Below are 12979 nucleotides of genomic sequence, written 5' to 3'. Positions count from 1 at the left end.
TTTGGCAAGAAGCAGTATTGTATTTAAGTGAAGAGAGATTGCAGAACTTGGTGGTATGCAGGGATCAGGGAGTCCAGTATATGAATTAACTAAAGTTAGCATGCAGCTACAAGTCAGCAAGTGCTTCCAAAGATGAATGGAATGCATATCAAGGAGAAAGGAATATGAAAATAAGGAAGTTTTACTGCAGCTGTGCAGGGTACTGGTGAGACCATGTCTGGGTTACTGTGTAAAGGTTTGCTCTCCCAATTTGGAAAAAAAAGATTGCTTTAGAATTAATTTAGAGAATGTTCCCTCTATTCGTTCTTAGTATGGAGGGGCTTTATTAAAAATATTTGAACAGGTTAGAACTTGTAACCATTAGAGTTTAGAAGAATCAGATGTGTTCTTTTGGAAGATAAGGTCTTGAGGGACTGGACTGGATGGAATTTGAGGGAATGTTTCCTCTTGTGCGGAAAATAAAAAATAGGGGACATGCTTTAAGATTAAGAGATCTTAAGACTGTAATGAGGAGAATTTTGTTCTCTTAGAGTGATTAGAATGTGAAACTCTCTTCCTCAGAAGGCAGTGGAGGCCGGTTCTTTAAATTTATTAAGGCTGAGTTAGATTTTTGATAGATCAGGGAGCCAAAGTCGAAGGAGTACAGATCAGGAAGTGGAACTAAAACCACAACTAGATCAGCCAAGATTTTATCAAATGGTAGAACAGGCTTAAAAGGCTAAAATGATCTACTCCTGCTCCTGAGTCCTATCAACCATCAAAACTGGAAGTTATGGGCAGCACGGTGGCACAGTGGTTAGCACTGCTGCCTCACATTGCCAGAGACCTGGGTTCAATTCTCCACTGTGTGGAGTTTGCACATTCTCCCCGTGTCTGCGTGGGTTTCCTCTGGGTGCTCCGGTTTCCTCCCACAGTCCAAAAATGTGCAGGTTAGGTGAATTGGCCATGCTAAATTGCCCATAGTGTAATGTGCAGGAGTCAATGTAGGGGAATGGGGCCTGGGTGGGTGTGCTTCGGCGGGTCGGTGTGGACTTGTTGGGCCGAAGGGCCTGTTTCCACACTGTAAGTAATCTAATCTAATCTAATCTAAATGAGTAGTGCTTGCATTGGTGTGGTGCTTTTAATATCACACAACACTTCATAGGTGTACAACCAGACAAAATTGTAATATAAGCAAGGAAGGACATATCACAAGTTATATTTTCAAAAGGGCCTAAAAGAAGAGTGAGAAGAGCATCTGTGGATAAGCTTTAGGGAAGTAATTCCAGATCTTAGGATCAAGTTGGTGAAAGATGTGGCACCAAAGGTACAATGAAAAGAGAAGAAAATGTGAAATTATCCCATGGTGAAGGAACGCAGAATTCTCAAAGGCTTATTGTGCTGGAGGAATGTGGGAGGTAAAGAAGGGAGAGGTCACAAAGGAATTTAGAGATGGAAGTCAATGTAGTGCAATGGGTGAGTAGATATATGCAGCATCTTAGAGTAAGAGACAGAATTTTGGTCAGTTGAAGTTTATGGTTGAAAAAGTTTGGGAGTCAGCCACGAAAGGATTGGCATAGTCAAGGCCGTAAGTGACAAAAGCATGGATGGAACTTCCTACAATGGATGAAATGAGGTGATCTTTGTGTACGAACAGATAGGAAATTGAAAATTCTTCGATTTAAAAGCTCACTAAGTTTGCAAACAGTCCAGTGCATGCTGATACAGTGGGAAGGCAGGAAAGACAAAATCAGGGAGCAACACTTGTGGGAGAAGATAAAAGCAATAACTTTAGTCTTCCAAATGTTTAATTAGGGAAAACTGTGATTTATCCAGAACCGGATGTCAAACAAGGAACATTATAGACACCGTGAAATGATCAAGGTAGGGCTAGACATCATCTACTTAGATGTAGAACATGGAATTATGTTTTTATGCCATCATCAATGTTATGAAAAAAAAGAGGGGGCCAAGTGTTCTCCTTTGAGGGGGGTGTAGGTTGGGGATCTCTGGAAGTAACAGAAAAACATTGTACTCTCTTCTATGGCTACCAATGCTTGGATAAGTGTGCAGCTAGAAAAGGACAGTCTCATTCAGCTTGACAATGATTGGCTGCATTAGAGAAGGGCATGGTTGTGTAAAAGGCTGTATGAAGGTCAGGAGAACTGAGGAGGGATGGTTCACATTAGTAACAACAGTTTCTAGGGATGCCTGATAAGTTTGGTGATAATATATTCAAGACAAAAGGTAAGTTATACATGACATGGTGTTTTGCAAGGACATGAGTCAAAAGTAGCATATTTGAGGAGAGTGGAATTGATGGAAGGTTTCAAAGGGGACATGTTAATATCAAAATAAAGGAACATGTTTACAATCTCAATCTATACTGGGGACAGGAGGGAAAGTTGAATGGTCAACAGTTTAGTAGGAACACACAGTCAAGACAGCAACGGTGAATCTAACAGACTAGATGAAATCAGAAATGGTATGAGCTGGAAAAAGATGGAATCAGCTTTTTATTAGAAAGCATGAATATAATGGTTGTTAATATATAGTAGTGCAGGAGCACATGAATTTTAAGTATATAAAAAATACATTTTGCATGACTCTCAGCTGTCAATACAAATTTCAGTGAAGGTCACCATTCTCATCCACAGTAATACCTCAGGTTCTTTCAAGTGCCTCTCTTGGATTTAACAGGAACTAATCATCTCAATGTGTTTGTTTCTTGTGTGATATTTGTTTCTCTGTGCTAGTTATGGGTGTATTCTGCTAAAAAATCTTTTTAAAAGGCAATTATTAATTAGTAATTGCAATGCATGATCCATTTATTAATATAGTTAGAAATATGGCCAATTCTAGATGAAAAAAAAGAATTTGCATTTACTGTAGAGTTTTATAAAGATTTGGATGTTATAATGACTGAAACATTCTTATCACTTTAACACTGTAGTAATTGTGCATCAGGAAAGATATAAATTTCAGAATTAATTATAGCAGTTGATGCATTCTCTTGTGTGTTAACAATATGTAGAGTTTGCTTGCAATCTGAAGATAACAGCAGGGCTTGCATTCATTAGGGTAAGAGTTGAACTTGCCTTGCTGTTCACAGAATCATGGAATTGGTACGATGCAGAAAGAGACTATTCTGCCCATCATGCCTGCCTTGGATCTTCATTATCTAATGCCAGTCTGCTTTATCCACATATCCCTGCACTCTGTCTCTATTCCATTAACGATGTAATTCCTCTTGAATGCTTCAATCGAATCTGCCTCCACCATATTTCCAGGCCAGACATTCCATGCCTAACTGCTTGCTGAATAAAAAAAAATTGCACTCACATCACCCTTGGTTGTTTTACATTTCTCTGACTTCTCACAGCTGATGTTCACATTCAGTCAATGTTGGACAATAGACAGTTAGTTTTGTGGGCATTTTGCTGTATGCAACCTTAATGTGGGTGGTGTTGCTGTGGGCAACTGGAGCATAAAGTGATTAGGAAACAATACTGTGTTTACTGAATGTTAAAGCCAGGAAGCTGGTGGAAGTGGGATCTCTGGTTAGCTATTCTGAGCAGGAACTTAACAGCTAGAATCTACCTTGAAACTTTAAAACTGGACAAGAAATAGCAAGCTCATTTAGATACCCAAGGCAGAGCTTCATATGGCACTGAATGTTGTGGGTTATGGTGAGAAATATGGGAGAATTCTGTGAGAAATCCAGGAGCTATAGACCTGGAGACAAGGGGGCATCAGAATGGAGAAGGGGGGCCATTCTGTGTGAAGGAGGGGGTATGATGGAGCATTGATGTGCACAGAGATATAGGGGAGGACATTTTATTTGCAAGCAATAGCATTACGGTTGGTCTAAGGTGGACAGAATATGATCACACCTGGCATGGGACTGGGCAGAACGTTGGGCAGGTGAAGGCCAAAGTAGACAGGTTGGGTGGGAGCTGGCGAGGTGTGAAACCTATGTGGTAGACTGGAGGGGCTTTCTGCAAGGGATTATTGATGTCGGGGGCTCACCAATCTGTAGAAGGTACCTGGAAATCACAGTGAAGTGATGCTTTCACATACTAACTCTACTAATCACAAGTATGCAATGGCACAGAAACTGGCCACGGCCACTCCCAGTGGGAGGTGGGGTAAGCGCCTTGACCTGTGAAGAAGTTTCTCACACAAGGCCTTCATGCAAGACCAACACCTTTACGCACTGAGCCCTGTGAGACAATAGCAATGTCCGCCTGGAGAAATGGTGCCTGTATAGAACAGTACACTGGCTTCATTGTCAGTTAATGTAATGGCTATGCAGAAATTCAAACAGAGATTATGTGGAATAGTGCATAGTATGTGAGTATTAATATACAGTTCAATGTCACCCATGTTGCCAATGGGCCATCATAAGTCATCTTCTTTACCTCCCTCCACTACATCTCAGTGCAGTCCTGAGTTCCGTGGCTGGAGTGGAGGAAGGCTACCTTACATTGCAACATATTGACCTCAAAGCTTTGATTGGGTGACCTTAGCGGCATTGTAGTGGTAGGGTTAAACATGATACCTTCAAACCAAATCACTAAGTGTTAATCGCTAAGGGTTAATTGGACATAACAATGACGAATTAAAATAAAGTGGAAAATTATGTGTGAAATAGGCCGAATGCGAAAGCAGCTTACTCTGACTGATGAATGACAGTGTGATACTCCACTGTAATGAAAGTTATTCTGTTTGGCCATCACAGAGAGCCATTTGGAGGTGTTTTTCTGTGGAATGGAATGACTGGGAAAATACTGAATTTACCACGGAATGATGATCTGGCATGTCATCTTAGATTTAGATGAGTATTAATCTTGGGGACTTTGCCCTATTCAGGTGACTTCTCCCTGGGCCAGGATTGCAAATGATGCCAGGAACCCTGGGTTCTCCAGACCAGCTATCGTAAAGCAAGGTCCCTGATGAGCAGGAGGCAATAAGGCTTGTTATTGAACATGCCTAAAGTAGTTTCAACACTCATTAGTTTGCATGTGTTTCTAATATATCTAAAGTTGGTTACTGTTTAATATATATTTACTGCTATATATTCATATTTACTTCTTAAATACATAAAAATAATCTCAATATATTAATATGTATAAAACCACCAATACATTTGTTGCTAGTATCACTTAACTAATTTTGAAAAATCCCACTGAACTCACTATTGAACCACAACAGGCATTTGTGTCTTGAGCACCCAGACATTTTGAATGGCAAACCATACCCTCTGCTTTATTTCTAGAGAGATAGAATTGTCAAGGATGAAAGTTATACTAAACTTGTATTGAATTATGGTGAGATTGCATTTGAGTACTGTACATAGTTCTGGTTGGCATATTGTTAAAAAAGGAAACATAAGTATTGTAGAGCATGCAGAGAAGATTTGAAAGGATGATGCCTATTATGCTTGAGGATGCCTATCAGAAAAGACAAGTTCTGTCAATCTGGCTTTCCTCTCTCTGTGAAAAATAACACTGAGGCATTACTTAATTGGGATCTTTCAAATTACAAAATATTTTGATCGTGGATCCAGAGAGAATGTTTCATTTTGTGGGTAAGAGCACAGCTAATTAGTACCCATATGACATAGTCACGTAGACATCCAAGACAGAATTCAGAAAAAAAGACTTAATCGAAAGAGTGGTAAGAATGTGGAATTTGTTACCACAGAGATTGGTTGAAGCAAATAATATAGTAACATTTAAATAAGGCAGACATGAGGAAAAGAATTAGAGGGTTCTGATCATAGAATTAGATGCAAAATGATGGGTGGAAGTGTGAATGCAGCATAAGCATTGACGTAGATTGGTTAGACTGAGTGGTCTGTTCCTGAGCCATCATTCAGTTTAAATTTGTTGTTCCTCCAAAGGCCAGCCAGCAAATGAAACTTTATTTTCTGTTCATTCTTTGCTTTCCTGTTGTTCAATTAACGTTATGATCAACTTCTTGAAAAGTTTACAACATAAACAATTACAAGATATCAGTCATGCTGCATGTTAGGGAAAGAGCAACACTCATTTTGCCAGGGTTTACCTTTGTACAGCAGTGCATGGATAGCCTGTCTAGCTTGATTCATGTTGCTATGGTTACTATTACAGTTGATCAGGCAGGTGATGATGTAAAGTAGCAATACATATACAAATGTGGCCTATTTCCAATGAAGCACCATCTCTCAGAAGTCTTTCTGTTGTTTCCTCCCACTATGTGTATTGTGAAGGGCTATTCCTCACTGACAGCATTTGATCTGGTGCACAGGTGGGCATTAAGTATAGTACCAGCGATTGTAATCTAAGTAGCAATGACAAGTACGTCTGCTGCTGGTCCATACATGTTAATATGAGCGTGGTGCTGTACAGCATATGGTGTATGCATAATCAGGCAAGCTGTGGAGAGTTGCACAAGAACTCTACAGAGCTCACAAAGAGAGACTCCGTGAAATTGACACTTGACCAATTTTTGGTTAAAATTTAATCTGAACTAAATATTACACATAGGCATGGAGATTGCAAAGAAGCGAACTAATTCACCCACCTCACTTAATTACATTTTTGTTGGAATTTACCAGTTAAACCACTTCTCAGCTGTTCACCTTGTTGCCAGACAGTGTTCTGCAGCTTGAAGTCTTGAAGGAATGGAGCTGGGGGTGGTGCAAGTGTCATCAAATTAAGTTTCTGCACTCAAATTACACCAGTATAGCACCAAGAATATTTAAATTAACCAACTCCATGAAACTAGTGTGGAATTTCTTCTACTGCAGAATAATGACATGTTCCAGTAATACTGACACTGAGAACATTCAGAGCCATTGTAAACATGACACATATGATTACCAACTTTTAAAAACAGGCTTCCAATTTGATCTATATTTGAAATTTGTTCTATTTTTAACAATGAAGAGCATCTGCTGGACCCGTTTGCATTATCATAAGAAGCATCAACCCCAAGCTTTTGACTATTGTTCACTCTATTTTCTCCACAACCGCATCACTGTACATCAGCAGCCCAGCGCATTCCTAACACTCATCCACATGTACACACAAAGATGAGGTTACACCAATCAAAAGAGATTCACTTTTCAGATCTTTACAATTTATGGATTTCCTCCTCAAAGAGAATTAGAGATGGGCAAAAACGGATCCGGCAATACCCACATCATGTGAAGTGTTTATGAGAATTTCATTGTTTCTTTACTTGCTGAACTCTAATCTTTTTCTGTCATGGATTTGTTTTGGTAAAGCAACAATTAATTTCTGTGGAAGAAGTACACTCTGAATCAAATTCAGGTATCATCTTTGAAAGTATTGTACAATGAATGTTGAATTTCCTAGCAGGAGCATTTGATGAGATCCATTAAGATCCTAAACCTGTCCATGTTGTCAGTGCATCCTCCAGCACAGCATTTCAGTAGATAAGTAGACTATCAATGATGTCAAGCCTATCAGATGGCACAGCAGGGTGGCCTTCCCACTGGGAGGAGTATGTACTGCGTAGGCAGGCAAGATGTGGCAGTGGCACCTCAAAATGGGGGTATTGACTGGAAGTGACCCAAAGCTGGTGGGGTCAACAGAACAGGGAAATGTCTCCATAAGCCTGACCACAGTCCAAGCTGTGTTCTGTGAAGTAGCCTCCAACTCAAATGGCCCATTAACCTGCTGTTGGCTGGATTGCTCTGATAGAGCTGGTGGCCTCAGCATAGGTTGAGAATGATGCTTATGTCAGTGAAATACTGGTAAAGGTTGAAAAAGGGCCATTGTGTGGGGCTGAATTGGATTAATAGGCTGAAGGGCTCCTGACAAAGGGCTCCTGCCCGAAACATCAATTTTCCAGCGGATCAGATTCTGCCTGACTTGCTGTGCTTTATCAGCACCACTCTGATGTTGACACTAATCTCCAGCATCTGCAGTCCTCACTTTCACTTAATAGGCTGTCTGCCTATGTAAAATTCGTAGTCAGCTCAGACCCCAGACCTTTTCCCCGAAGGCAGTAAAGTGTCAGCAAAACGCATGGCCACTGCTCTAATCCTATTTTCTCACCTTCCTCTAACCTTGTATTTATATGACCTAGAACTTCTAGTGCTTGGCAAATTTCGTGATTGGCCAATTCAGCAGAGCCATTTACAGTCGTTGAAATTGCATGTTTGAAATATGAAGGTAATGTCCACACACCAGTGTGCAACTTTTTGTTCTGGTATTTTTTATTCATTTCTACAAAGATGCTAACTGGTGAAAAATAAATTGGCTAACCCTCCAGTTGAATATTCTCTTACTCAAAGCATCATTTTATGGCCAGTACTTCTTAAACCTCCAGCACCTTCAACAACACGCTCCCACTTTCCATTTGCATATGTTGGAAGGATTTACAAGTTGATATGCAACCTATTTGATCATGTAATGAATGCACCTTTTTTGGCCAACAAGTGCCCCACTGCGACTTGAACCCAGAGCTTCTGATTCTGATGCAGAGAATCTACTCATTGTAATTTAAGAACTGACCAGAGAACTGATTAATCAATTGAAACATTCAACAACTTTGCTGGTCACGTTTACAGCTTGGAATTGAATGTCACTGTTTACAATAACTCCAGTATTTGTTCTTCCCCTGCTGCCAAGATTAGGCTAAATTATGCCTTTCCAGCCATTGGTGTCCATTGGTGGCCTGGTCCTGACCCCAAGTTGACTTGCCCTAGTAGGGTCTTGCACACAATCAAGGTGCAGCTTTAGGGTTCAGATGACACTAAATCTCAAATCTTGAAAATGTGGTATCCAATTTTGCTTCAAAATTCCTCTGTGAGGTATAGTTGAAGCATTTTACTACTTTAAAAGTGTTAAATCAAAGTTCTCATTGCTGGTTCCCTCAGACAAAATTTGATGCTTGGTTTTCACAGTCTCTCTGTTTTGCATCTGGTTTCCTCAGGCCTTGTAGTTTGATAGAGACAACAGAAGCCCTTCACCTATACTTCCCTCTTCCTAAGCCATGGTGGGATTCTATTATAAGGCGAGGAACAGCTTACTAGGGTGTCACTATAAACGTGTGCTTTTGAAGTGGAGGGGAAACAGAAAGATTGTTGTGTATGTTGCAATTCTCAGACACACCACAGAACTAGTTCATACTTTCAAATGCATTGCTTCTAAAAGGAAAAAATCTTCATGCCTGACCAGATGCTGCCCATTTAGCTGACAAAGGTATGATAATGACAGTCTTACAGTCACCACAGTTACTCACCATACAAATACTTTACTGCATGGTGATGAAATCCCATATTAAACCAAATATTAACGAAGAGATCTGATACAAAATATAGCACCTAAGAGATTTGTGGAATTTTGTTTGTGATGCATGTAGCTTGAGGTATTTTCAGAGCAATTAACAATAATCTCCAAGCTGCAAAAGAAATCCCAAAACATTAGGCTGCCATTAGTTATTTTAAAAATCTATGAAGGCTTATTATCATTGAGTATGATGCAATTGTTATCATTTTTTGCAATCACAAATGTATGTTTTTTAAAATGGTAATTAAAATGACTGCATAGTTGGCTTAAAAGGCAAGTGAGAAACACGATGAAATCCAAAATAATTGCTCTATCTAATTATGTCAGTGACTTGCCTGACATTAAGGCAAGCTACTATTTCACATACCAAAAAGAAGCAATGGTTTGTGATATAATGAGGGAAAACATGACCAGGCTCCTGAATAGTGAAGAGGTTGTGCAGAGAACTTAACTTCTTGAATTGTTAGACTATTCTTCTTGAATTCAAACAAAGGTATTTAGTAATGGATATTATTTATGTTTGTTTTAATGGAAATACATGTTAATATTTAAGGACTATATGAAAAACTGGAAGATATGGAACTGTTTTGACATTTTCTTGATTAATAAGGGTTCAATGCACTTGCTTCTAATAAAGCAAGCAGTTTAATGTGTGCTGTTGTTTTCAGAAAGTCAAATTAGAAAGAACAAAGAACAAAGAAAATTTACAGCCCAGGTACAGGCCCTTCGGCCCTCCAAGCCTGAGCTGATCCAAATGTACTGTCTAAACCTGTCGGTCAATTCCTAAGCATCTGTATCCCTCTGCTCCCCACCAACTCATGCATCTGTCCAGATGCATCTTAAATGAATCTACCATGCTGCCTCTACAATCTCTACTGGCAACGTGTTCCAGACGCCCACCAACCTCTGTGTGAAGTACTTGCCACATGTATCCCCCTTAAACTTTCTATCTCTCACCTTGAAAGTGTGACCTCTCATTAATGAATCCTTCACCCTGGGAAAAAGCTTGTCTCTATCCACCCTGTCTATACCCTTCATGATTTTGTAAACTTCAATCAGGTCACCCCTCAATCTCCTTTTTTCTAATGAAAATAAACCTAACCTACTCAACCTCTCTTCATAGCTAGCACCTTCCATACCACACAACATTCTCATAAACCTTCTCTGCACCCTCTCCAAAGCGACCACATCCTTTCGGTAATGTGGCGACCAGAACTGTACACAGTGTTCCAAATGCGGCCGAACCAACATCCTGCACAATTTAAACATGACTTGCCAGCTCTTATACTGTCCAATGAAGGCAGGCATACTATATGCCTTCTTGACAACTCTACCCACCTGTGCAGCAACCTTCAGGGTACAATGGACCTGCACTCCCAGATCTCTCTGTCCATCAACTTTTCCCAAGGCTCTTCCGTTCATTGTATAATTCGCTCTAGAATTAGTCTTGCCAAAACGCATCACCTCACATTTGTCTGGATTGAAATCCATCTGCCACTTTTCCGCCCAATTCTCCAGTCTGTCTATATCCTTCTGTATTCTTTGACATTCCCCTATGCTTTGTTCTACTCCACCGATCTTCATGTCATCTACAAACTTGCTGATCAAACCAACAGTGCCCTCTTCCAGATCATTTATGTATATTACAAACAATAGTGGCCCCAACACTGACCCCTGTGGAACACCACTGGTCACCTTTCTCCATTTTGAGAAACTCCCTTCAACTACTACTCTCTGTCTCCTGTTTCTCAATCAGTTCTTTATCCACCTAGCTAGAATACCTGCACACCATGTGACTTCTCTTTCTCCATTAGCCTACCATGGGAAACCTTATCAAACGCCTTACTAAAGTCCATCTTTATGACATCAACAGCCCTTCCTTCATCTAACAACTTGGTCACTTCCTCAAAGAACTCTATTAAGTTGGTAAGGCACGATCTCCCCCACACAAAACCATGTTGCCTATCACTGATAAGCCAATTCTTTTCTAAATATAAATAGATCCTATCCAGCAATAGTACCCTCTCCAGCAACTTTTCCATCACCGTCAGGCTCACTGGTCTGTAGTTACCTGAAATATCCCTACTACCCTTCTTGTACAGAGGGACAACATGAGCAACCTTCCAGTCCTCCAGCATCTCACCTATATTTAAGGATGCCACAAAGATATCTGTCAGGGCCCCAGTTTTACATTGGAGAAAAGCCAAGCAAGGCTTTTAAGGCGATAAGAGATGAATTTTATAGTCCTTTGTAACTAGAAAAACTAGTTTTGAAAGACTATAGGGCATCTATGCTATTGGATGCTTGGTAACTTTTTCTGGACTTGGTCTTTTTTTTAAAGAAAGGGATCAAAAGGAAGAAACCATAGAATATGCATTTCTCTGTTTCTGGGAACCTGATAAAGTTTCCAAACACCAATATATCTGACTAGCATGTAAACTCCAAAAAACTGAACTGTGACCACTTTCTAAAAACTCAGATCCAGCTTGATTTCAATCTGAACTGAAAATCTTTCATCAGTCTACAAGTGTCAGCAATTTAATTTCATCTACAAGAAATCTGGTAGGCCAGAAACAATCATCAAATTCCCTGTTCTCCCTTCACCTAAGGGGTGTTTTTTGTTATCTTGCCCCTTTTTGGAAAAAAATTCTGTAGTGACTATCGTCTTTAGGGTTGTGTGCGTAAGTCTGTGGGACTAACGGAATATTGTTCAAATTTTGGATTATAGTTTAGAAAATAACAAATATTTGCCAGTGTCTAAAGAACAAAATTGATGTTATAATAAATGCAGTATTATAGGAACTTAGGAACAGGAATAGGCCATTTGGACCTTCAAGCTTATTCTGCTATTCGCTGATATCATAGCTGATCTGTGGCCTAACTCCACAAATCTGCCTTTGGCTCATATTCCTTAAAACCAAAAAAAAATCTGTTGCAGAATTAAAATTAACAACATTCTAGCATCAACTGCCATTTGCGGAAGAGAGTGCCAAACATGTATCATTCTTTTTGTGTAGAAGTGCTCCTAACATCTCTCCTGAATGATCTGGTCCTAATTTTAGATAATGCCCCGACTTCTAGAATTGCCAAACAGTGGAAATAGTTTGCTTTTATTTACCTTATCTTTTCCTGTTAATATCGTGCTCACCCCTTAATCTTCGACGTTCTAGAGAAAACAGGTTTAATTTGTATAATCTCTCCTCGTAACAACCCCTGAAGTCCAGGTATCATTCTTGTAAGCAAATTATTTTGATTTAATTATAGGATCTTGTAAAAGACTCTTTTATCATCGATATTATAAAAGGGAATCAGCTAGGCATTTTTGGTGATTAAATTAACACATTTATTCTAATGTGTGACTAATGGAGTAATGAAGCTTGATTATCAATACATTCCTCCCACCACATTTGTAACAATTATACCAGCAGCATAATAAAGATGCAAATCCTACAAATTGGAAATGAGGCAGAAGATGATTTTGATGAATGTGCCTACATTCAAAACATCCTTATAGGTATGGTGAATCCATTGTGTCTTGCAAATATTTTCTGCTTTTATTTGTAATTAGTTTTAATAAGCAAATAATTCAAATCCTGAAATTGCTTTATACAATTGGTAAAAGGCAGGACACAACATGAAACAAATACTTTGATATGGGGCAGTCCTGGCCAGAAGTTTGAAATGATCAAAGATTC

Source organism: Hemiscyllium ocellatum, chromosome 16 (genome assembly GCF_020745735.1).
Source record: "Hemiscyllium ocellatum isolate sHemOce1 chromosome 16, sHemOce1.pat.X.cur, whole genome shotgun sequence".
NCBI classification, from domain to species: Eukaryota; Metazoa; Chordata; class Chondrichthyes; order Orectolobiformes; family Hemiscylliidae; genus Hemiscyllium; species Hemiscyllium ocellatum.
The sequence above is the reverse complement of the archived record's forward strand: the minus strand, read 5'-3'. Positions refer to the sequence as shown.